Source organism: Drosophila hydei, unplaced genomic scaffold (assembly GCF_003285905.1).
Source record: "Drosophila hydei strain 15085-1641.00,03,60 unplaced genomic scaffold, DhydRS2 tig00008122-arrow-pilon, whole genome shotgun sequence".
Classification (NCBI taxonomy): Eukaryota; Metazoa; Arthropoda; class Insecta; order Diptera; family Drosophilidae; genus Drosophila; species Drosophila hydei.
Window position 1 is genome coordinate 6395618 of NW_022045833.1, and position 24648 is coordinate 6420265.

Here is a 24648-nt window from a genome sequence, read left to right on the forward strand (position 1 = left end):
TTAGCTCTAGCTGGCGTCTTTTCAATAGTTGCCTAGACTACACTGCACAATGGCACATCGATGCCATGCGTATAGCGCGCCCTCTACTTGCTGTTGTTATTGTTGTTGTTGTTGTTGTTGTTGTTATAGCACGCTTATTAGGGTTAATGGCTTTTTGAATGAACGCGCTGTTTCCTTTCAGCAAATGCTAGCACAAAAGGCGCCACAAACTAATACACATATGCTAGTTGCTAGTTGTTGTTGCTCTACAGCTGATGCGCTGATAAATGATGCTGCTGCTTTTAGTTGTTGTTGTTGTTGTTGCTGCTGCAGTCCCTTGCTCCTGCTGCTGCTGCTGCTGCTGCTATTGCTATTTCCTGTCTGATTTTTCTACCACTTTTTCTCTATTGTTGACGCTTGTCAATGCGGTGCTTTTGCTCTACTCCTCCTGCTGTTCCGTCGCCTTCGTCTTCTCTCCTGCTTCTTCTGCTGCTTGTTGTTTGTATCAAATTTGCAGCTTGTTATTTGGCCTGCCGTACGTATTCTTACACTAGCCGAGTTGGCTGCTGCTGTGGGCGGGGCGTAAAACTTGCATGTTCTCCATCATTTTTCATGTCACTGCGCATTAGCACATTAAGCCAAGAGCCATGTATTTGCTATTGTTGTTGCTTTTACTATTGTTGTGCACAGACACACACACACACACTCACACGCCCGCTGAGAGTAAAAAATTAACACTCGCTTTTTATGAAATTACATTCAATTTGCTGTTGTGGCGCTGCTGCTACTGTTTTTGCCACTGCTAACAACAACAACAAGCGACACAATCACAACGTCACGTCGATGATGAATCGCTTTTAATGTAATGTCCTTCATACACTTGTTATATATATATGTATATATATATATTTGTTTCTTTTCCTTTTTCTTTTTCTTTCACTCTGGGGAATTGTCAGTTATTTTGCGCTGCTCTCTTAATAAGTTCTGGCTGATCCATCTAGTCTCTGGTCGCTGTGTATTAGAAAGAAAGTGGCAAAAAGAAAAGAGCATAAATCAGATAAGTTTACACTGTTCAGTTTTGGGTTCAAATTTAAGATTTAAGATTCCAGCTTCCTGGAAGCAAGTAATTGATTTCAATGTTTTCTTTTGATGCTGAACATTTTTTTGATGTTCTTTTTTTGCTGGTTTAATTGGAGAAACTTTTTTAAAATTTTTAATTTAAGTATTTTATTTTTGCATACATTTTAAAATATTTCATTTGACAGTGGACATTTCAGTTCAGAGCAGAAGCAACTAAAGACAACTTTCATTTCGTTCTAAATGAATTTCTTTTAATGAATTGAGCTTGACTTGGATTTTGCTGTAGATAAACTTGGTAATGTAGTAAAATTCATTATAATGTTTCTTTTTTGATCAGTTTTCATTCATATATAAATATATAATAAATATATAAATATAAATATAAATATTTCTAAGGCTTTTCCTTTAGATCAAGTTTTTTAGAGAATATATAAAACTCTTTCTTCAGCTTAAATTTTCTCTTTCTGCTTTTTATTCAAAGACTTTACACTCTGCCTTTATTTAATATTTCTACATGAACTGATACAACTTTTTAAACTGGATGATGACTCCAGTTGTTCTAGCCATGTTCTTCAAAAAGCTATAGACTTGTCATCTAAAATTTATATTTCTGTATTCCACAGGCAGAGCGAGTTTATTATTTGTTTCGTATCAATGATTTGTTTACTCTAAACTAGCCTTAAATTTGTGTTTTTTAAGTGAAAAAGCTAAGGTTTTATGGTTTCTACTGGGCATCTATATAAAGCAAGACAATTTAAAAATGTTTAAGCATTTTTCCCTATAAAAAATATCATTCAAAGATTTATGATTATAATTTCTATATCACTGTTAAAATAGAGCAAAATTTTTGATTGCAAAACTGATGATAATGATAATTCTCACTACGATTATGATGCATCTCTATCTTCGTTTTGTTTTGCAATGAAAAACATGAATTCAGTTTAGTTAATCAAGTTAGTTAGTTAAAATCCCAGTTCTAAATAGCTCACATGAGCTATATTTAGCTTTACCTAGCTTTATTTAATGGCATATAACATTCTTAGCTACATTCATTGCGTAAATCTGCTCTTTAAACTGTGGCCCTAGCAGTGCAAGAGGATGTAGAGCTGAGACTCTTATGTATTATTTATATGTTGCTGCTTGCACAAATGTCAATCCTCCTCAAAGCTTTGGAAGGTTTTGTTTCAGATATCCTAGAGCTAAGCGCTGTCATGTGCCAAGCATTAAAGTTTGCTGCACGCATCTGTATACCCTGACAAATGCTGATCTCAAAAGTATTTCTTATCACTTTTAAGTACAAAATTCAGAGCAGAAATTCTTTTGGTATTTGAGTTTTATTTTATTTGGCAAATTATGAAAGTTGCGCCGTTTAAGAACTTTTGCGCTGCATTTATTGTAACTGCTTATTGCCTATATAGTCGCTTAAATTGTATTTAATTTGCATTCAATGAAAGCTGTCAATCCCATTAGAATTCGGCTGGGGACCATTTGTGATTGTCTTAAGCAGTTTCTGTTACAGATTGCAGTCCACCGCAGAGCTGGCCCGCAGCAGGATATTCGTAATGCGCATTTTGTATTTGGCATTGTAATTGGACCGCTGTGCCTTACAAATCGCCCTAATTGTATGTAGAGTATGGTAGATATAAGGTTTTGTTCCTACATTAATTTGCATACTGAATGAAATTTATTTATTGTGCCTCGCAAATTTGCCACATTATTTATAGGTCAACAAGAGGCGACTCGCCGCAACTTGCTACGCGTAATGAATGGACAAAAGATAGCAGAAGTGGGTGATGGGGGGAGAGAGAGAGCGAGAGAGCAGGAATGGATGGAGAGGGCAGATGGCGACTAAGAGGTATAGATATGAAGCCGAGTTGAGCTGTGCTGCTATGGCAGCAGCTTCTCTACGTTGTAGCTGCGTGGCTTTTATGCTCGCTGATTAAGTGGTCAAGAGAGTATATGGGTTATGTCTTGCTATTAGTTCGATTGGCTACATATATGAGCTTAAGTTGGGAGTATTCGTATGTATATATGGTCATCTTATAAAGTACATAAAGTGCTTGTTTAATTTGTCAAATTTGTGTATGGTTTATTGAGTATTCCTATAACTAGAGACTGTGATATTTAAAATATATGCTCATTGAGAGCAGCTACAAATGAAAATAGAAAGCTCATACGAGGTCTGCTCAGAGAGTAGTGCTGTAGCTACTGATCTGACGGCTGATGTGACGTTTTCTAATGCTTCAAGTAGAAAAGGATCATAAAAGCACGAAGCTATAATACGATTGAGTAGGAACTAAAGAAGGCAGCGAATCAGCCGCTGAACAAGTATAAAATATTATTTGGAGCATATCTGACGCAACTTACTCTGAAGGAACCAAAAGCAATATTCATGAAGAAGTTCCATGATCCAAATTCGTGATACTTTTTGAACTGATCTCGTATACAATTTTCTAGAAGCAAATACAGCTTAGTCTATAGCCAAGCTTAGAATAGCTAGAACTGCAAGACTTAACTAGGCTCCTTATTATTTGCCTCTGCAATAAATAAATTCAAAACGCTTTAAGGCTGTGCATTGGGATCGTATTAGTAGATTGTAGAATCTTTTCGACTTTTACTGCAAGTGGCTCAAGATTTCTGAGGACTTCTTTTAAAAGTTTGATATTGTAAAGAGTAGAGTCTCTTGGTAGCAAATGCGGGTTGAACTATATCAGACATAGTCTTAGAGTAATGAACTGCAAGCTTAATTAGTGAGAAGTTGCCCTGAAGTCTATCTATCATCCTCTTATTTTCTTTAAATTTGGCTATTTTTGCAGCTTGAGCGCGCATCCTGCAGTTGGCTAAGCTCGACTGTTATGTTCAAAGTTGTTTTTTCTAATTTTTTTTTATTTATTTGTTCGCACGCACGAGTGACTAGAGTTTTTTATTTTGGTTTATTTTTTATGCTAAAACCCATAAAAAATCTAAAAAAAAAACAAAATTTTTTTTGGCTATTTGGTCAGCAAGTTGAACGTAACTCATAATTTTTAGCTGCTTTTTTTATTATGATATTTATTTTCTCTGCTTTCCTTTCGCTTTTTATATGTTTTGTTTTCTTCATATATTTTTTTATTATTTTTATTCTAATTTTTTATTATTTTTTATCTAACGCGAAGTAGCAATTGTGTTCCCAGGAGCGCGCTGGATATGCTTTGTATTAGATATATATATATATATATATATGTGAACGTATATATTTATATACTATATGTTATATATGTGTGCTCTATGCTCTATGCAAATGCAAATTGAAATTTTTGGCCACAAAATGGAGGGAGAACGCGTCGCTCGTTGCTCATTTTAATTACAAAACAATGTGGCAACTTAGCTAAACAAATGTGTGTGTGTGTGTGTGTTTTGTGTAAAAGTATGGTTAGTGTATTTAATTAAGCAATGTCCATGGCAACTTATTTGCAAACAAACATTAGCAAAATGTCATGTGGCATGAATTTATGACACACTCGTGTGCAATTCATTTAAATTGATAAAAGCAGCTGATGTTGGCAATAGCAGCAAAGGGTAGGGGCGTGGGGGCGGTGTCGTCTTAGGGGGTGTTGCCTGTTTTGTTACTTTTGTATCAAATGCAGCGCAGTTTTAGAGTAATTCTCTGGCAAATGTTATGCAAGTGGAATGCTATTTTATGTGCCAATGTCTGTGTCGCCCGGCGCTTGAGCTCTCTCTGTGTGTGCAACACAACTATGCACTTAAATGCAGTCACGTATACACATAGAGAGAAAGAGAGAGAGAGAGAGGGAGAGGCAGAGTGTGTGTGTGTGTGGGAGAGTGAGAGAGCAAACGTACATATTATTATCTTGACACAATGGTGCCATAAAACTTAAAGACCCCCACAGCAGTTGCTGCCAACCCCGCCGCCTCGCAAGGGCAACTGCTTGCTGGCAAAGAATGGGTGGGCGGGCAGCTGGGACGTGGCACAACGAAATGAAGGACATGCCATTTGCCGCCCGGCAACCCACTCTGCTGGCATGCCAGAGCAATGTCTCTGTTGCTGTTTTGCTGCTGCTTTCTTTTCATAACACTCGCATATGCACATTTGTACATTTGTATTTCACAGGGCTGTGGAAGGGGGGTAAGTCCAGCTGCAGGCGCCTCGGGGCGCGTTGGAGGTTATATGGAAATTGTAATAAGTTGAAAACCAAAAGCTGATGTCATGAGGTTAGTTGCTCTGGCTCAAGTTTCAAGCGACAATCATGTGCTTTTCTTTTGTATGGCTCAAGCTTGCTGTTGTTGTTGCTGTTGTATGCTGACCTCATACTTCATTTTGTAGCTTTTGTTTGTTTGTAGCTGGCATGCGAATGCTGCTGTTGCTGTTATTGTTGTTGTTGTTGTTGTTGTTGCATAATGCACTGAGCTTGTGCCCCGTTGTCGCTGTCGCTGTCGGAAATGTAACGGCATGCCACATGACACAAACACACAGAACGAGAGTGAGACAGAGAGAGAAACACACACACACACACACACTAAGGCAGTCATAAATATTTCATATGCAACTGCTGTGCCGTATTATTGTTGACAGTAATTGAGGAGAAAGAGAACGCGTGAGAGACGGAGCGCAGCATGAAGGGGGCTGGCTTGAGAGAATCGTAGTAAATTATTTAAATGTTTATTTGGGGATTTGCAGATACACACATACACATGCACACACGCACTCACACACATTTCGCATAGTATAAGAAATCGTAATGCGGCTGCTGCCTGAACTGGACCACAGTGCGTATGATGAATGCCCAATTGCATTTGGGAGTCGTTAGCTAAAGCCAAACAAATCGCTTTAGCCTTATTTATATTTATTATACAGCAAGCTTACACAGCGTTGATTAAGCGTTAGCCATTGCAAAATAGTATGGGCATTTGGCATACGTGTGTGTGCGTGTGGGCGTGGCATCTGGGCGTAGAAAGAAATGCAAAACATTGCAATTGCACGCAATCGAATGCACAAAACTCGTTCCCTGTAGTCAAAATAGCAAAATTCATTTAAATTTATGTAATTTCTGATGTGCCACGCCCCAATTTATAATAGCTTTATCTGCAGAGTCGATCAGCAGGCAATTTATTGCAAAGTCAGCTCTGAATTTGTGGAAAGTTTAGTGTGTAATTTTTTTACTTTGTTTTTGGTGCGTTGTGCTTCGGCTTGAGGGATGGAATAAGTGATTTTTAATATTCTTGGTAAAGCGATCCTGACTCATTATAGCGATATGCTTTGAATTGAATAACCAAATGTTTGAGTTGTAATGTTCTTTCTGAGCTACTCGCCTTTGTTTTTTATCTATTAATTTATTCTTGTCCTTATTTATTTTTGTCTCCTGTGTGGTCTCATTTAATTGGAGCATGGCTGCCATTTTTTTTTTACTTGCTCTTGAAATTATCCAAATTATCCACAGCAAATTAAGAAAAACGATTTGGATGTCTATCAATAAATACTATTCACATGCTTGAACAATCGGGAGCGTTATGGAAATAGGATATTAGATAATTTTTGCAATAAATTTCCCTTTACAAATGATTTTTGAGGCTTGCTGAAGTTGAAGAGCTATTTCAATATTGTGATCAAAATGAAATGAAGCTAAGAACTGAAGTATGTTGGCTATATTCGCTTGAGTCTCTGTGCTGTAGCGTAGCATTTTAGAGAGGCATAGAGAATAGAGAGGAGTTCTAGTAATAACAGTCAGTTGCCATGTTTTGAGGCTCTTGGCTATGAATAGAAATACCTCAAATGAGCTGGGCGACATATGTCTGACATTTTTATAAGAAGCCAATAATAAGAGTTTTAATATCCATTCTAACTTTAATTGTGCTTTTAATAATAGAGTTTATTTAATAAATATTTTAATTTTTACCAATTTCTCATTCAACCAAGCGAGTTCGGTTTATATTTAATTTAAATTTAAACTCGCCAGGCAATCAAGGAAACCCATATACTCTCTGCTCCCCTCTATCTTCTCCTTTTTTCGCTCTCTTCCCCTCTCTTTCTCTTTTCACCTGCTGAATCAGCTTCAGCATTTGCAGCTGTTGAAACGCGTGTTTTTAGAACTTTTATTAAATGATTTTGTTTTAGTTTTTTTTTGTGTTTTGCGTTTGTCAATTGGGGACCCGCAGGCGTTGGTTTTTTAATTAGCATTGCTAATTTACATAATTACTTTTGTCGGTCAAAATAATAGATAATGTTAACGCCATAAAGAGGCGTGGACCGAGTGGAAGAGAGAGAGAGAGCTCTCCATGCGGGAAGTCTGTCATTGGTTGAATGCATTTCAATTGCAGGCAGCAAATTTCACATGTCTCCATTTGGTACATTTTGTCCATTCTGTGGCCAGCATTGTGAAAGCCAAAATGCCCGCCGCTCGCAGCGCTCAGCTCTCCGCACTCGCCCTCGCCCTTTGCACTTGTAAATGTAAATTGCGCGTAACGCATTTTGATTGCACTTGAGTGCCAGCATAAAAACGCGCATTATATATAAATTTGCCTCTTAAAATGCTGACCAACTGGTTGGGGCTTATATCTGCATATGTGTGTGTGTATGTGTACAGTTGTGTGTGTGTGTGCGTGTGCGTAGATTCGCCTTGCCACGCACGCACGTAATTGTTTTGCGCACATTTCCGTTTCCGTTGCGCTGCACTTGAATGACTTTAATTTACGCCCGCTTTTTATATACCCGAGTGGATCCAATTTGAAAATGGTAATTGAAGGGTATATTGGTTGTAGGCGTGGTCGACTCCATAAATAATATACATATATTTGAATCAGACTGAAAGGGTTAGACGATTTAGCCTTGGCTGCTTAACTGTTTCCCGGTCTATTCATATAAGGCAATGTCCTTCTGTTTAAAAATCCCGATTTTATAACTTTTCAGAGCGGCATGCTAGAAAATTCAGCGCTCTTTATAGTTTGTGAGAAGACAGCTTGTTCTACTGCATCCATAACTATTTGAATTTACATAAAATAGATTAAAATCCATATCAAGCTCCAGTTCTTTGAATAGTTTACAATTTTTAGAGCCAGAACCAGAATATTTGGCATATAGATTCATAGATTATAGTTCTGAGAACTTGGTAGTTCGCACTCTTTAAGAGAGTCTGATTTGGTTTATCGATTCTTCTATACTCTTTCAATTCCGCTTCAAGTAATATATGTAGGAAATTTCTATAAAATTTAACAAATAATGCTCAGTTTGTGGAATAATGCTTTAATCATATTGTTGATATAGGAAACTAAGAAGCTAAAAGAAACTCAGCAATAGCAGCTGGTTGCTATGGTGCGAGGTATCTGCTAGTCGTGCACTGCCCACTCGCGTACCCTTACATGTTATTTACAATCTTGTGGCCATTGTCGGAATGTAACAAAGTAATTGACCAATTGTGCTGGCAGCTCCGGCAGTCAGAAGGCCAACAACAAAATTGCCACGAATTTAGCATTAAGCAAATTAAGGTATTTCATAAAGTTTTTTGCCTTAAAGTATTCATTTGGCTATTTATTAAGGCTTCAAATGGAACTGGCAAATATGCAGGGCATATTTGATGAAAGCGACAGTTGAATTGTTCTCTGAGCAACTTTTACTAAGAAAACTGTTAAGTTTCAGTTAGTGAAAAGTCTTAGAATAGTGAACTGAAAAGCTATTGCTGCCAGAGAGGAAAAGTTTTTAAGAAAACTGCACAAAATTTGTGTAAAATAATCTTAGAAATATTATTGTTTAGCTTAGCTCTGATTGGACTGCAAACTTTTGATAGATTTGTGGATTAGGACTTTTAAACTAAATTTAGTTATTTTTAACAATAGTTTGTATTCAGTTTTAAGGAAATAGAATATTCTTTATTGGCTTTAAGCTAATGGGAAAATTTATGCAACATTTATAAACTAGCCTCAGGCTTGAAGTAGCTTAACCCTTGATCAATTGACTTAAAGACTAGGCTGGCTTCGACTGGGCTGGTTCTTGGCTGACAATTATGGTTTAGATATTCAATCAACTACTATAATTTGCTGCTAAAGCTAATAACTTAAATGCATAATTGATTTATATTTTATTATTTATATAATTTTTTATATATAATAAAAAATATTTTATATATAATTTTTTTTTAACTAATTTGCTTCATCTAACTAAAAAGTTTTTTCTTGCTTTCAGTCCTTCAATCACTTTCACCCACACAATCGGTAAGTCTATATGTAATAAATTAATTAATATTTAATCTGAACTATTTAAAAAGCAATTATAAAGCGGTGCGGCTCGTGTTGCCGCTTAGTTTTATAAGCATTTTGCTTGCACGCCTTTGTGCCAGCGTTAAGTATACGCAACGTATGCAATTGAAACTGCTTCACATGTGGCATATGTCGGCATGTTTTTGTGCCTGTGATGGTGTGTGTGCATGACCTGTTTGACTGTTTGCCTGTCTGGCTGCCTGGCGGGCTGCAATGAATCCCAGCTCAACGCACAAAGAGCGCCAGTCGGAAAAAAAAAAAGTGATTCAAGAAACTTGCAAGTTGCAAAAGTTTTTCAATTTAAGCCAGCGCCGAGGCGCCCCGCAGCAACTCATGTTGCATGTGCTCGCCCTGTGTGCGTGTGTGTGTGTGTGAGTGTGTGTGCGTCTGCTTGTTAATTTACTACTAAAAAGCACAATGGCACTGGGTAAGGGTCTGGGCATTTGAATTATTTCGTGTCATTGCCTGCTGGCGGGACGGTTACATTGAACCGGGCTGAAAAGAAGCTCGTGTGTGTGTGTGTGTAAGTATAAGTACCTTATTGCCAGAACCTTAATTGGTAAGGCCGAAAACGTCAACAGCTCATTAAGTTTGTAGCTTGGCGTCAAAACTATTTTAACAAATGTTTAAGACGTCATTTGGCTCCGGGCCTCCAATGTGCGTGTGTGTGTGTGTGCATGTGTGTGTCAACTGTAATACTAACAGTTATAATAAAAATAAAAATAAAAAAACATTTTTCGTGTTTATTTAAGCTTTCAAATTGTACAAATTTTGGTAAATTGTTTTGCGAAAGTCGCTCTCACACACGCGCACGCAGGCAGGTAGGTACACCAGTGTGTGTGTGTGTGTGTGTGTAACGCCCTTAACTGAGTCCTCTGCTTTATTTTACTACTATTTTTTTTCTCTGTTTTCTTGATGTTTTTTTGTGACTGCAGCAAAGTTTTAGTTTGGCAATTTTGCTTTTCCGTTCGCTTCTTTTTACCAAAATTTTTCTATATAAATTTTTTTGTTTTTGGCTTTTTTTTTTGTTGTTGCTCGTTTTGTGCTTTGTTAGTTCCGTTTCCGCTCGGCCTCGGCTCGCAGCGCACAGCACCCACTCGCAGCTACGTGCAGCGCTCGCTGTTCCATTTAGCTAGCTGCCTGGTTGGCCTGGGCCTGGGCCTGGGCCTGGGTTGTTCGTTTTTATTTCATGTGGTGTTGTCAACTTATTTCGGGATTCGGTGATTTATTTTCTAAACAATTAAAGAAAAACAAAAACGTGGGAAGAGAACGAACAACAGCACATGCACGTCCAGATACCATGTATTCCCTCTGCTTGTGTGTGTCTCGCTCTCGGTGTGTGTGTGTGGCATAGAAAGTGGTCTAGCTTTATGAATTTTTCAGTTGAATTATTTACAGGAAAACGCAGGATAACAGTTTGCCAGTTGAGCCAGTTTTTCCCAGCTCCAACAACAACAATTTCTGTCCAAAAAAACTTGCAACTGCAACATGAAAAATGTTTGCTAAATGGCAGCACATTTATGCGGTGCAGACCAAAAAAACAAACAAAAAAACTTGAATATAATAAAAATATGTCACTTGGATTACAGGTAACAAAACAATATTTGCAGCTGTTCATGTTTGTGCAACATTTTGGGTGCGGGGCGACATTTGAGAGTTGAGTTGGATTTTAAAGTGAAAGCTGCGAGTGCATTAGGATGTGAGTTGTTATTAAATTTAAAAGAAGAGACTTTTTATTAAATTTAATAGTAGATTTAATAAAGCTTGACTAATATTGTGTTACATGAGTGTAGAAAAGTTGCGCTGGTAACTTATATAAGTTGAGAGCTTGCTTTCAAGAGAGAGGGAGAGTAGCTTGACTAATATTGTATGATAACAGTGTTGCTTTTCAGGAGATGAACTTGTTTTAACCAACACTTTAATAGTTAGTGTCTTAGATAATAGCCTGCCAAGCTTGACTAATATATCAAGACATCAGTGTTACATTGCTTGAAGCATATTTTTGCATTAGTTAATGGGTATTTAGTTGAGTATTAAATATTGATGATGTCACCTAGAAACTAGTGGCATGATCAATATTATGTGACACTAGTGTAGCTTGTACGAAGTTTCTTGTTATATAGCTAAATATCATGTTTAGCTTGAAGGGTAACCAGCTGCTGCTCTCTTGCTAACTGGCATGACTAATATTGCGTGTCACTAGTGTGGCATTACCTAAAAGATATTCTGATATAATTTCATAGTTAAAATAATTAAGCTATTAGTCTACTAACCACTTGTGACTAATGTTTGACGATACTACTGTACAATTTTTAAACTCTTATAACTTATTTTATTTAATTTAATATATTGCATGGTTTTTTGCATTGTCATGGCATGCCTAATATTTCACACCTGCACTGTTACTTATGGCAAAATTAATTCCGCTTTTTCTTCTATATTTTTTTGCGCTGCGTTACTCAACTAGCACATAAATCGTGGCAGGTATTTCATTAAACTAACGTCAAGTTGTTGTCGCAGCGCATAAATATACACGCGCCCACAACACACACATTCACACACACGCACACACAGCTGCAGATACCTCACGTATATTCACCTATAAAGTCATGTAATCGTCTTCATAATTCCGCCAAGACAAACCATCCAGTATAATATTTAACACGACGCTGTGAACAATAAAGCATATTACACACACACACACACACACACTCGCACACACACACACATTTTTTGCTGCACTACTTGAAGAAAAACTACTGAAATTATGCGCATTTATCAAAGCAACAGCAGCAGGAGTAAGGCACTAGCTGGGTGGGTGACAAGGCAACAGCGACAACAGCAGAAACTGGTGCAAGTGAATGCACACACACACACACACACACACGCACAACGACAAGCGCAATTACATGCACAGAGAGAGAGATAGATTGAGAGAGGGGTGGAGAGAGAGGGAGAAAAGTGCATGTAATTTTGTGTCTGAAAATTGCAAACTTCACACACAGGCACAAAGGTTTTCATATGTGTGTGTGTGCGTGAAGTTGCAATAGTAAAGTCGTAGTCAAGGAAGAGGAAGCAGCTTGCAACTCGCGTGGTAAATAAATCAGGCGTTTGCACATTGCTATAGCAATTGTTGCCATTGCGTTCGCCCGAGCGTATACTTGATATTTAGCGTTTGAAGCACGAAATAATCTTTATGCAAAAAATTGTCGTCATAACTGCATGAAATTAATTTCCATTTACATTTCCCTTTTTTTTCTCACGTTTTCCTTTTGCATACATTTTGATTGATTGTTTTCACTTTGCGGTAAAAGCTTTGCCTAAACTTTGGGTTTCTTTTTTCTTTTCTTTTTTTTTTTGAGGCAGCCAGAGAAATGCATTTGAATTTACAATGTGTCAGAGCAGAGCTTGCGCCATTAATATGCGCATGTGTGTTTGTGTTAGTCTAAATTATGCGACGGTCTTTGGCCTTTGGGCGCATATGTACATATATATATATATATATTTATGATGGCTGAGGCCAAAAAGTTGGCCAATGCATAAAGATATCGCCCATATATATTTATATGATATTATCGCACGCCTCGCCTTCAGAGATAATAATGCACAAAATTTACGATAAGCGCTTCGCTCGCAACGCTCTTTTCTTTGTTTCTTTTCTCAAGGCCACATAATGTGAACCGGTTAGACCATTAAAAAGGGTCCAAGCAACGGCAACGGCAACACAAAAAGGTTGTCCGGCCGCAAATGTTTCGCTTTTCGTTTTCGATTAAGCGGCCGGAAGTGCGCGGCCATCGTCTGTGCGTGGTGGACATCATTGCCGCCATTAAGCCCTAATGACCGTAATAAATAATAATTTATTTCACCTGCAGGGCAACAGCCAAAGAAAGCGCTAAAATCTCTCTCTCTCTTTCTCTTCCTCCTGCTGCTGGCAATTGCATGCATGGCGATTTAAGCTGCTTGAGAGGGCCATCTTTGCCTCGCTCTCTCCCTCTCTCTCTCTCTAAAAACAAAGGCTATTGTTGCATACGGGATTATTAATTGTTTTTTGCTTTGGCGGCGTCGTCGGCGTCGGCGTCGGCGTTGTCGTTGTCTGGATTTAAGTGGCATTTTTATAGCCGCAGCGTCGCCAAGTACGTGCCACGGTTAGCCAAGTAAACCTCGATCAAAACGGGGTAAGCAAGTTGCTCCCTTAGATAAACTAAAGGCGCTTTCCGTTGAGCTCTTTTCTTTCTTTTTGGTTGTTTGGTCGGGGTAATTACCAAGTTTTTGGGTTGAATGTTTGGCTTTGGCATTGGGGCTAATGCATGCTTATTAAAATTTTAGCTGTCATTAGAATGAACGGAAATTGGCTAGCAGCAGCAGCGAAGGTGGCGAAGGCGGCAGTGGGGGAAGCTGGCCAGATGGGCGTGTCTCTACACCTTGTTGCGTGCAGGTGTTGAGCCGCTTCTTTTGGGACATTTAATTGCACGCCTCGCCTTGGCCTTAGCCTTTGCCTTTGCCTTTGCCGCTGGCAAATTAAATTTGATGGCCATTTGACATGAGCAAATCATTTAATGAGCCGCAGGCCATTTGGCTTTGTGGCCAAAATCAATAAATGCCACAAATGCCTGGCTTTTTGGCAAAAAAAAAATAAAAAGAAAATAACGAAAATTAAATGGAAATGAAAGTGAAATGCAGAGAGCAAAACAAATCCGAAACGATTTGGCTCTTAACTATTTTGTCAGCGCTCAAAGCTCAGCGCGTGTCCAATAAGCCGCAGCTGATTTAATCTTGAGTGTAAAATTTTATTTAATTTGAGGATGAAAGTTGTGCGAGTCGAGAGAGCGCGGGAAGGAGTTCGTTATATGATATATAAAAAGCTCAGTTGAGATTTTTATAACTGTCAAAGCTGCATTAATCTTCAATCTAAATTTGCATCTTTATCTTTAAAGGTTTATTAACTTTATTTAGATTTGTCATTAACATAAATAATTCAACGGATTACTGCTCTTAGAAGTCACATTAGTATTAGTATTAGGAACAACAAAAGTAATTCTGTTAAGATCAGTTTCAATATATGATCAAAATCTCTTAAAGTTTCAGCTCTTACTTCTGGATTTAATTTTCTCCAAGATCTTACATAACTTTTGCAAATTCGAACAAAGCTGCAACATTTCTTTTATGAACAATTCTCTAGATTCTTGCCACATCCATTTTCCATATGCTTTCTATCGGTTTAACATCTTTGGTTCGATTTATTCTCTATCTTCTCCCACTCACCCCACCAAGCGTCAATTGCTTTGGGGCATAAAAAATAAATAAAGTACTTAGTTTCTTATGGCGATCAAGAGTAAGGTTTATACCTTAAGGCAATACTACTGCTGAGCTCTCTAAGGTTCAAGCCCCAAGCGTTAAACCCTCTTTGAGGATATCGCAACAGAAAACCGCAAAAAACTGCAGCGGGAACAGAATAAAAACACCGAAATTGGTTGTTTAAAAATTGGCTCTCGAGTGAGGGAGAGAGAGAGAGAGAGCATGTGCTGGTGCTGGGTCGATTCGTTTGCTTAGACTTTGGCTGTGGTTTCGGTTTTTGGGCTTTTCGGTTTTAGCTTAGCTCTTCAAAAAAGCAGAACACATAGAAAAAAAATAAAATCAATAGACGCGGCGCTTGCCAACAATGGGCAATGGGCAACATATGCGGCCGCTTGCAATAAACATGGGCGTGAAAACCACAAAATTTTATGCAAACTCATAAAATGATTTTTACAGCGCGCACTCTGAAATATGCCCCGAGGCTATTGTTATTGTTGTAGTCGGTTATTGCCGTTGCTGTTGCCTTACACACACAGACACAGACACAAGTGCAAAACAGGCCCGTGGATGTGCCACATAAAACTCCAAACAAAAAACTGCAGTAAAACATCGCTGCGAGACTTTGTTCCCTTTTTTTTTTGAGAATTTCTTTTTTTTTTCGCTTGCTTGTTTTTGAGTCCTGCGGCATCAATATTTTCTCTAAGGCGATTTCTGTGGCGCGCTGCAGCTAACGATTTTTATACATTTTTGTGTGCTGCGAATTGGCCCAAAAGAGTTTCGAGATGGCTAGCCAAATCAGTGGCAGCTCCATAAACTCTGCCCTCCATATGCACTGCGGCCGAACTACAGCTGAAGCTGTAGCAGTTGGAATTGGAGTTGAAGTTGAAGTGTGTGCTGCCCTTTTCATATAATAGAAATCGAAGTGTGTGTGTGTTGTGTGTGTGTACAAAAGTTTTGGCCAGCATTTGGGCTGACCTCAAAGGATTTGAGCACGAAACCAATGAGGAGTCGGCACAATGGCAACAGCAACGAACATTGTATTGCGGTCTATTGAACTAATATTGAGGGACACACAAATGTGTGTATATATGACATAGATATATACATGTATATATATATATATATACATGTATATATATATATACGAAGCTTGAGTTGAATTCGATTTGGAATCGGATTTCGGGCAGCGCATGTAAAGTGCTCCCCAAGCGACACAAATTTGTGCATTTTATGATGGGCTTTATCTATGCCTTGCTGTGTGTAAGCCTGGAGCATATTTGTGGGCGTGGCAGGCTGTTAAAGTAGCCAAGAATGCGACGTACTTTGGCATGTGAGCTAGCATTAAGGTCTGTAAACTATGCTTGGATGAAGCTTATTGAGTAGCTAACTAATTGAGACAGCAAAAGGCTTGAGGCGCTTGGCTTGAATAATATGAAATAAATATTGAAAATGAAACAGTTAAATGGACGCTTAAATGAGATTTGAGCTTAGATTTACAATTTACTTTGCCACAAAAAGAAGCTAATAAAACTATATTTTTCCTTAAAAATGATTTGGCTTAGGGCAAAGAAGAGAAGAGCGTAAGTCAAGGATGGCAAACCTGGACTAACTTGGCCTATGGCTTAGTCCCAGTGGCAGTTAAGCTTCTTATAAATAAATATATTTTATACAAAGACATTTACTTAAGCAACAGCTTAGTTAGCTAACAGAATCAATGTTGATAATGTTTATTCCTTAAGAGAAAAGGAGAATATGAGGCTCATTTCTAATGCGAGAATTTTGTAACTAATCAATTATTTTGCGTAGCTTTTTAAGATGCTCAATTTGAATGTAATAACAGGTGACTAAACAAAAAGGTTTCGACTGTTAAAAGACGCTTTGTCGTAGTAAAGGCATAAGTAAAGGCTGGAGAGAGAGCGCATGAGGAAGATAGAGAAAAAGAGAGAGAGTAGGGCAGGAGACAAAAATAGAATGAGAAAGAGGACAAAGGAAAAGACAGGCTGCGCAAGCAAGAACTTGAGCTACAGTCAGAGAAAATAACTATTCTCTAAATGCAACTAATTCCCGCTAAGTAGAAGACAGCTAAATGTTTTTAGTACAAGATCTGCATAGAGCTATAAAGAGAGTTTAATAGATATTCTAATGTTTTAAATTTACTATCAGCAAGTCAAGAGAATTCGAATAACCTTCCACTAATAGACGGCTTTCCACTAATATTTATAATATTAATTATAATATTTTGATATTTTAAATATATGCCCATTTTTATTAATTATTTTTTTATATTTATTTTTATACTTTATATTATTTATATTATATTATTTTTATAGTTCTTTCTCTAACGAGATTCTTTGTAAGCCTCAGCTCATATTCCTCTTTACATGCAAGTCTTTCGCGCTCTTTGCTGCATAAAAAGTCATTTGAATCACAATTTGCTTGCGTTGCTTTGCATTAATATTTATTTCATTTCATGACTTTGACATGAGCCTTAGTCGGGCTTAATTTGTTGGCAGAGCAATGAGCGTGAGCTGTGCGTAAGGTTTCTTCGAGATTAAACACATTCTGAAGAGCTGGGGCAACATAAAATGGCTTTCACAAAGTCAACGCTGGTGACCATCAAAGCAATTTGTGGCGCACACATCAAACACAACTGCCACACGAGGCATTCAGCACAGCTGCCGGCAGCTGCATGTGTGTGGGCGAGTGTGTGGGCGTGTCACAGCTGTTGCGCCCTGGCATTTAAGTGCCAGTTTATTGGAGTTGTCATTGAATTTTGTGAAGTGTTTATGCAGAACTTTGAAGTTCCAAAGAGGCAACGACAGCGGCTGCTCTTCAGTAATAGAAAAGCCTACGACCCCCACCTAACAACCCCCTCCCCCCTCACATATGTGCCAAATGCGCAAAACAATGCGAAAACCAACTGACAAATATTTGCATTTTATTGATTGACTGACAAGTGGCCGCAGTGCCACTGGAGCAGGCGTAAAAAAACGAAAAACATGCGAAGTGAAGAGTAGAAAATTAAATCGTTGCGTATACGACGCGTGTGACGCAATTCCCCTGATAGCCATAAGCAGCTATAAGCAGGCAGCTGGCAGCAGAGAGCGAGAGCGCGTTGCCTTGGCATGTCTGAAGATGTGGTGCTAAAATTAAGCAAATCCCAGCTAAGCAATTCTTACAAGCATGCAAGCATTTATGAGACAAGGGCAAAGATGCCAGCATAGGGCAGGCAGGGGGAGTGTGTGTGGGTGTGCTGCTTTCATGTTAAAGTTCATTAAACTGCTGCTGCTGCTGTCGCTGTTAGCTAGCCCGCATGCCCTCACACATACATTTCAATTACCCTCACCTGCGCGCTGCTATTCAGCTCAAGGATTTCAGCAGCAGCAGCTTCTCTCGTTCGCAAACTTTCAAATTGCTTTTACTGCACATTGGAATGCGCTGTCAATGCGTGCTTAAAGCATCTCTCTGCCTGCCCTGCCCTCTCCTTCCCTCTCTCTCTCTCTGTCTCTCTCTCTCTTATGCTTTCTATTGCATTTTGTAAAATTTATAATTATTGCATTCAAATAAAACTTAGCTTTGGCTGGCGCTGCATTTGGCATGCATTTGGCATGCATTTGGCCCAGTTACCCAAGCAGCTGACATTAGCAACGAATGCAATTGGCATACAAATGAGCAGCAGTAGAACTCAATTTTCAATTCCCATTTCAAGCACGGGCGAAAAAAAGGAAAAAAAAGTGAAACTACTTCCACTTCCAATTCCACTCGCAACTTCCAACTTCATTTTCATTTTCATTTACATGCTTATTACAAATGCAACATGCTTCATATTGAATGAGTGGAGCGTGGAGTGAGGAGTGTAGAGTGTGGGGCGGGGAGGCTTGTGGGGTGGCCCCAAAAAATATTACATTTGTGCTCGTCATTGCCGCAACATTATTTTCTTGAGTTAATTGCGACTGGGATCATCATGAAGCACAATGGCAGAGAGACACACACAGGCGCGGGCGCGTTCGCGGGAACCGTGGCAGTGGCAGGGCCAAGCGTGTCGTGGCGTGGCATAGCGGGCACAAAGCAAGAGTTTCATTTAAAAAATAATGAGTTTTCTGGCTAGAGCGCATGCAAAACAAGGGGCCAACACTGCGACACAGACGAAAATAAAGCCAAATGAAAAAAAATTAACTTTTGCTTTAATTATAAAGCTGACAAAACGCTCGGGAGCAGCGCATGAAAATTGCCAGTGCCGCGGCTCAAGTGTCCTCGCAGTTAACTATAGTCAAAAGTCAGGCCTGGCACTTGTCACACACAGAGAGCAGGGAGTACGGCTTAGCTGTCCATAAAAAAACCAAAGGAAAAAAAAGAGTTAAAGCACGAAAGGGACACAGATAAAGCCGCCAGCGAGAAGGACAGCGGGCGACGCTGAAATCCGTCGTTCTGAAGAAGTCATTTCGAAGCGTCAAGCAAATCATGATAAACTTCAAGTATCCCAGCATTAAAGTTGCCCCGGGGACCCACAGACCCAGCGACTGGCTCAAGCACAAGTTACGCATACGCCCCGCTGACCTTGGCAATATATTTTAATTAATTATGAGGCCACAGCGACCCAAAAAGAAAAGCGTCTCTAAACAAACAGCCGGGCGAAAGTGAAGAGCAGCACATAGTATATATAAAGCATGTGATATATACATATATTCAGCTATTATATACCAAATATTAGCCGAAAATCCATGCTCAATACAGACCTCTCAAAGCCACTCAGACAGCTGCAGCTTCAACTTTAAATACAAAATAACAAATGACTTTTGTGTATAAATGAATGAGTGAACGTGAATAAGTGAATAGATGAATGAAAGTATGAATTAATGAACGAATCATTGAATGTATAAGTGCTTGACTGTGTGAATGCGCCAGCTACACAAAACAATATAAATTACAAACTAGAAGTAAGTGTGGCGTAGTCAGACTCGCAGATACCGGGAAACTTGAAACTGCTGTTTCAATTACTTTGAGCTTTGTTTATGCACTATCCATACATACACACACACACACACACACACACACACACACATCCATAAACACTTCACTTACGCAGCAGCTGCCCTTGTGGAACACGGCTAGATCGACTCAGCTGATCGTTTTGATCAAGCATAAATATACTTAATGGAATCTGCCAAGCCTTCAGCTGTCTGTTACATACATTTGCAGAAAACCTATATACCCTAAATTACACTTTTTCAAGGGTTGAAAGGGCATAGAAATTTGAAGCATGAGACATGAGACTCAGAAATTGGCAGCAGCTCAACTAGATAGATGTATATATAAAAACATATGTATATATGTATATATGTGTATATATATGTGTGCATATGTGTGCACATATGTGTCTATATATGCGTGTGTATATGTGTATATTGTGCACATGTTATGAGCATTCTTTACGCAGCATGAGATAGCATAATATGCCAAAAAGAAAAACTGAGCGCAACTATCCTAAACGGATATAATCACAAGTCAGTTGTGTTTATACAGCGGAAATTAAATATGTTTTAGCTTTCTCTATATATATATATATATATATATATATATATTTATATATATATATGTATATATATAAATATATGTATATATAGTCTTTTTCCTTTGCTCATTTGGTATTTAGTTTGATTTGTGATTTTGTTTTATATATTTTTATTTCTTTATTTTTATTGGCAAATGCTTAACGAGCGCAATTGATTTTGAAGCTTGTGGCTCACTTTTATGAGCATTGGCAATGTAATTGCGTTACATTATGCAGATACACACACAGAGACAGGCATACGGATACACTTAAGCCATTTAAACAGATATAGTTATTTGCTTGCCATAAATACTGTTTGGAGGCAATAAACGAATTGCCATTTCATTTGCAGTTCAAATTCTCTCTGCTTCTAATGCCCGTTTAGCATATGTGTTACAGCTCTGCATGTGTGCGAGTGTCTGTGTGTGTGTGGGTAAATTTATCTTTTTGTGCATCGTAAATCTTGTTGCCTTTTCAGCATTTTGCACAAAATTTATTTCCTTATTAAAACTTTTTTATTTGATTTAATTCGGGCGCATGTGCAGTGCGCCTTAGCACCAATTCCAATTCCAATTTCGATGCCTTTGCATATATGCTAGGTAAATGCACACACACATACACAGTCGCTCAAATTGTGATAAATGTAACGAGTCTTTGAGTTGGTATTTGTAAGGCGTCCTCGTCTACCCTTTGCTCAAAGTCAAATAGTTTTTCGAAAAAGCATTCAACTTTATCGTGCGTTTCCTGGGAAATTAACATGCCCGCCCATGTGCCCTATCACACAAATGTGTAAGCGTGCGTGTGTGTGTGTGAGGTAAACGAACCAAAGCATAGACACACACACACCCACACACACGCGCAGCTATAAAAATATCGTTTGTGAACTTTGCTTGCTCCTTGCTCGCTATGTGCTCGGGCGAACGCACTAAACTTTTATTTTAGATTAAGTCAATTTGCCCCAGCCACAAAAAAAAGTATTTTTCATTTGCCTGACTGGCCTTTTCTCTTTCGTGTTCTTTTTTTATTAACAAGCTGCTCGTTGGCCTGGCCGGAAAAAGCGCTGCGCATCAAAACTATGGCGGGGGCCAGCTGCTGGTTGTGTCTGTGTCATTATTACGTGTACGTATTCGTTACGTCTACGTTACGTTACGTATACGCAGTGTGGTCGGCGGTCTCAACGGTATAATCGCGCAAAGTTACATTTTCGCACTTTTGCCGGCAACTTTTCTACTCGCATTTTGACTTTGATTTTCGGGGCCCAGCCGCATATTAACAGCCTTTTGGGTCCACTGTCGCTGCCCCTGCCGCTTGTGTTGCTGGCAAGTTTAAAGCACTTGCCATAAATTATGTTTTCTGCTAGCCCTTTTGCTTGGCGCCAACGTTGATTGCCTGATTTATCCGCTGTCTTTAGGCTAAAGACTTTATTGGAAAAGTTTGATTGGCTGCGCAACCCAAGCCGCGCCAACATCATTATAAAATAAAAGAAAACAACTCGAAAATTGATTGACGTCAGTGTCACAGCTCTGCGGCCATAAATCAAAAATGCATATGCCAAAAAATCCAAAAAAAGAGTGTTTGAAGTGCTTAAAAAATTAATGGAGCTGCTTCAAGTGAACTCAATCAATAAACGATATGCTTCAATGCAGCGCAGCAAAAGGAGAAACAAATTTGTGACATTTAACACACACACACAGATGAGTTTATAGGTGTGTGTGTGTGTGTGTGTGTGTTTGGGTATTATGTTTGGGCATGTCAAAGCTGACAAAGTGCATTGCGTTTGCCGTTAGTAATTGCATTTGTAATGACTGCAGAGAAGCTTTGATTGCATCGCAAAATGCTCTACGTTTGAGGCATGTTTACTTGGGCTAGAGCTTTGGCTATGCATGAATTTGATTTAAGGTATGAATAGTTCTAATAAGAAGATATCAAGAAAATACAAATGGAATCAATTAACTCGTTCATCAACGACTGCCATGCTGTCTATTTGTCTCTGTGACTATATGAGTTTTAAGCATTTGCTTGCTATGGAATCTAGACACTTCAAAGATGGGTTAATTGCGCCTCTATATGCTTACCTTATGTAATGTTAAGATGCCTCGTATTCGCCCAATTGGGGCATGGTAAATAGCAAATTTGCTTAATTTTATTGAAGCTAAATGCTTTGAGCTGGGCTGAGACTTGCCAAAATCTATAGTCGCCTTAACATATGTAACTTGTATGAGATCTCTGACTCTGCTTCCGCCTCTGCACTTGATTGAAGTCGCCTTTTTTGTTTGCTTTCACTAGTTTCGAAGCGTTTTCCTGTCGTTGACACATTAATACAAACAACATTTGAAGATTTATGGCGCCAGTACGGCTAGAAACTCAACATTTGTCATGTAAGCTACTGTGGAGCAGTTCAATAGATTGTCAAGAAATGTGATTATATACGCCTCTTGGGGGCGTGGCAAAGCGAAAAAAATGTGTTTGTAATGGGGAATCAGCAATTTTTGCAATTGAATTACTTTGCAACTGTTCTATAGAGAGGACTATTTGATGCGGCAATAGCAGCGTGACAATGTGCAGCTTCGTTCATAAAAATAGTAGTGCTGCACTACACGAAAATTAAATCAATTAAAATGTTTAATAAATAAAACGATGTGAGCTTCCTGCTTAAAATAGAATGGCAAGAAAATCGCGTTGCTTTCAGTCAGAATTATTTTGCATGGAAAATCGCTTGTTCATAAAAATAGTAGTGCTGAGTTAAATATTTAAATTGACAAAAAATTAAGCTTAGTAATCAACTATGCTCACAACTAAGATATTCTACACGGTTTATATATTTTTATATAACTAATTGATCAGTTTCATATAGTCTAGAGTTGTTAAAGCTACAGATTCATTAGTATAAAATTTGTGTAAATTACAAAAAGAAAATAAAATATATATAAAATAATCTGTATGTTAATGTTTTCCGAGTTGCCGCTATAATTTACAAAGGGAAAAAATGCAAACAGCAAATAAATAAATTAAAGCACATTTGTTATGTTTTTATCTTAAGAGAGGCCGCTGAGGACAGAGAGGCAGACATAGAGTGACATATTTCAGCAAGGACATTAAGTCGTCGCTGCTTATCCGATGTACATTATTTTTATTTTCCTGCCGCACAAATTTAATCAGTGTTAAAGGTGTGAGTGTGTGTTTGTCTGTGTGTGTGTGAAAGCACAAGAAATTGGTTTATTAAAAATGCTTTTAAGCATCGTTATCGAAATGGCGATAAAATAAATACAACAGCCAAGTGCCGCGCCAGCAAGTGTGACCTTGCAGGAGGCGCTGGCAGTGCTAGGGCGTGGCATTGTTGAATTTATTATCCATTGCATAAATCAACGTTTTAATTATGTGGCAGTCCGGGCGCCATGGCAAAAAAAAAGTACATAAAAATGTTAATTACCTGCAGACAAGAGGCAAGCGTAGATGGTAGAGAGAGGAGAGAGGGAGGGAGAGTGAGAGAGAGTGAGGCAACTAGGTAGAGAGATCTTAAGCTGCTCATCAAAAAGTGTGGCAAACAAAGGAGCAACTGCTTTAATTAGCTACAAGCAGATGAGAACGCAGCGGAGCGAGCAAAAGGCAACTCTCCGCATAGAAGCCAGTCGGCAAGCTTAAGCAGCCGCTTTTGCTGTTAAATCTTTTTAATTCAGGCACAATTAACAATGTTGCTTGGCATATGCAATTGAATGTGTGTGTGTGTGCCCGTGCCCTCCTCTTTAGGTGTAGGCGTGGCAACAGCTTGACGCTACGCGACTCGACTCGACTTGCTGCGGTTGCTAACAGCAGTTACACGAAAATTCCTGCTTTATTTTGTTTGTTTTTGTTGCCAAATGATTGCCACACCCCTTGCCCCTTACTCCTTGAATTTCTGTGAGTGTGCGTGTGTGTGCGTGTGCGTGTGAGGCAGTTGGCATGTAGCAATTGTACCAGGCCGTCTGACTTTTATATGATATTTGCAAATTACCTTTTATAATACTTAATACGCCATAGTCACAAGACCTTGCCACAGTGTGACGCAGCTTCTAGCGTGCTGCTGTTGTGTAGTCTTTACCGCACTCTCAAGCTGCTGCCGCAGCTTCAGCGCTAGCTTCGAACTCACTTCCTGCCTCTGTCGCGCTGCCTTAGCCTCAGCCTCAGTTTTATGCTTCAGCATCCGCTCCTCCCCGAGCATCAGCCACTCCCTCAGGCCAAGCCTCTGCTCTAGCCTTTGCCTCAACCACCATTGCTTGCCTCAGCCATAGTCTTGCCACCTCAACCTCTGCTTCAGTTTCTGCTTCAGTTTCAGCTCGCTCCTACCTCAGCTCATACGTTCTGTTTAGCAGAGCTTTGAGTGCTCTCTCTCACCTCCTATCCCTCTCTCTCTCTCTCTCTCTCTCTCTTTGTCTCTAACAGTTTTGTACTTTCGTTTTATGGTTTTTACAATGCTCTTTTATTGCTTAATATGGCTAAGCAAATACTCTTGGGCACAA

At 38.9% G+C, this 24648-nt stretch overlaps 1 long non-coding RNA gene across 1 annotated transcript; it reads left to right on the plus strand.

Moving 5' to 3' along the window:
- The first annotated feature begins 900 nt into the window (after positions 1–900).
- Positions 901–15148, plus strand: LOC115483366. The gene is made up of 3 exons (XR_003944328.1): positions 901–992; positions 9835–9839; positions 15138–15148. It is a non-coding gene; the product is annotated as an uncharacterized LOC115483366 (long non-coding RNA).
- Positions 15149–24648: the final 9500 nt, after the last annotated feature.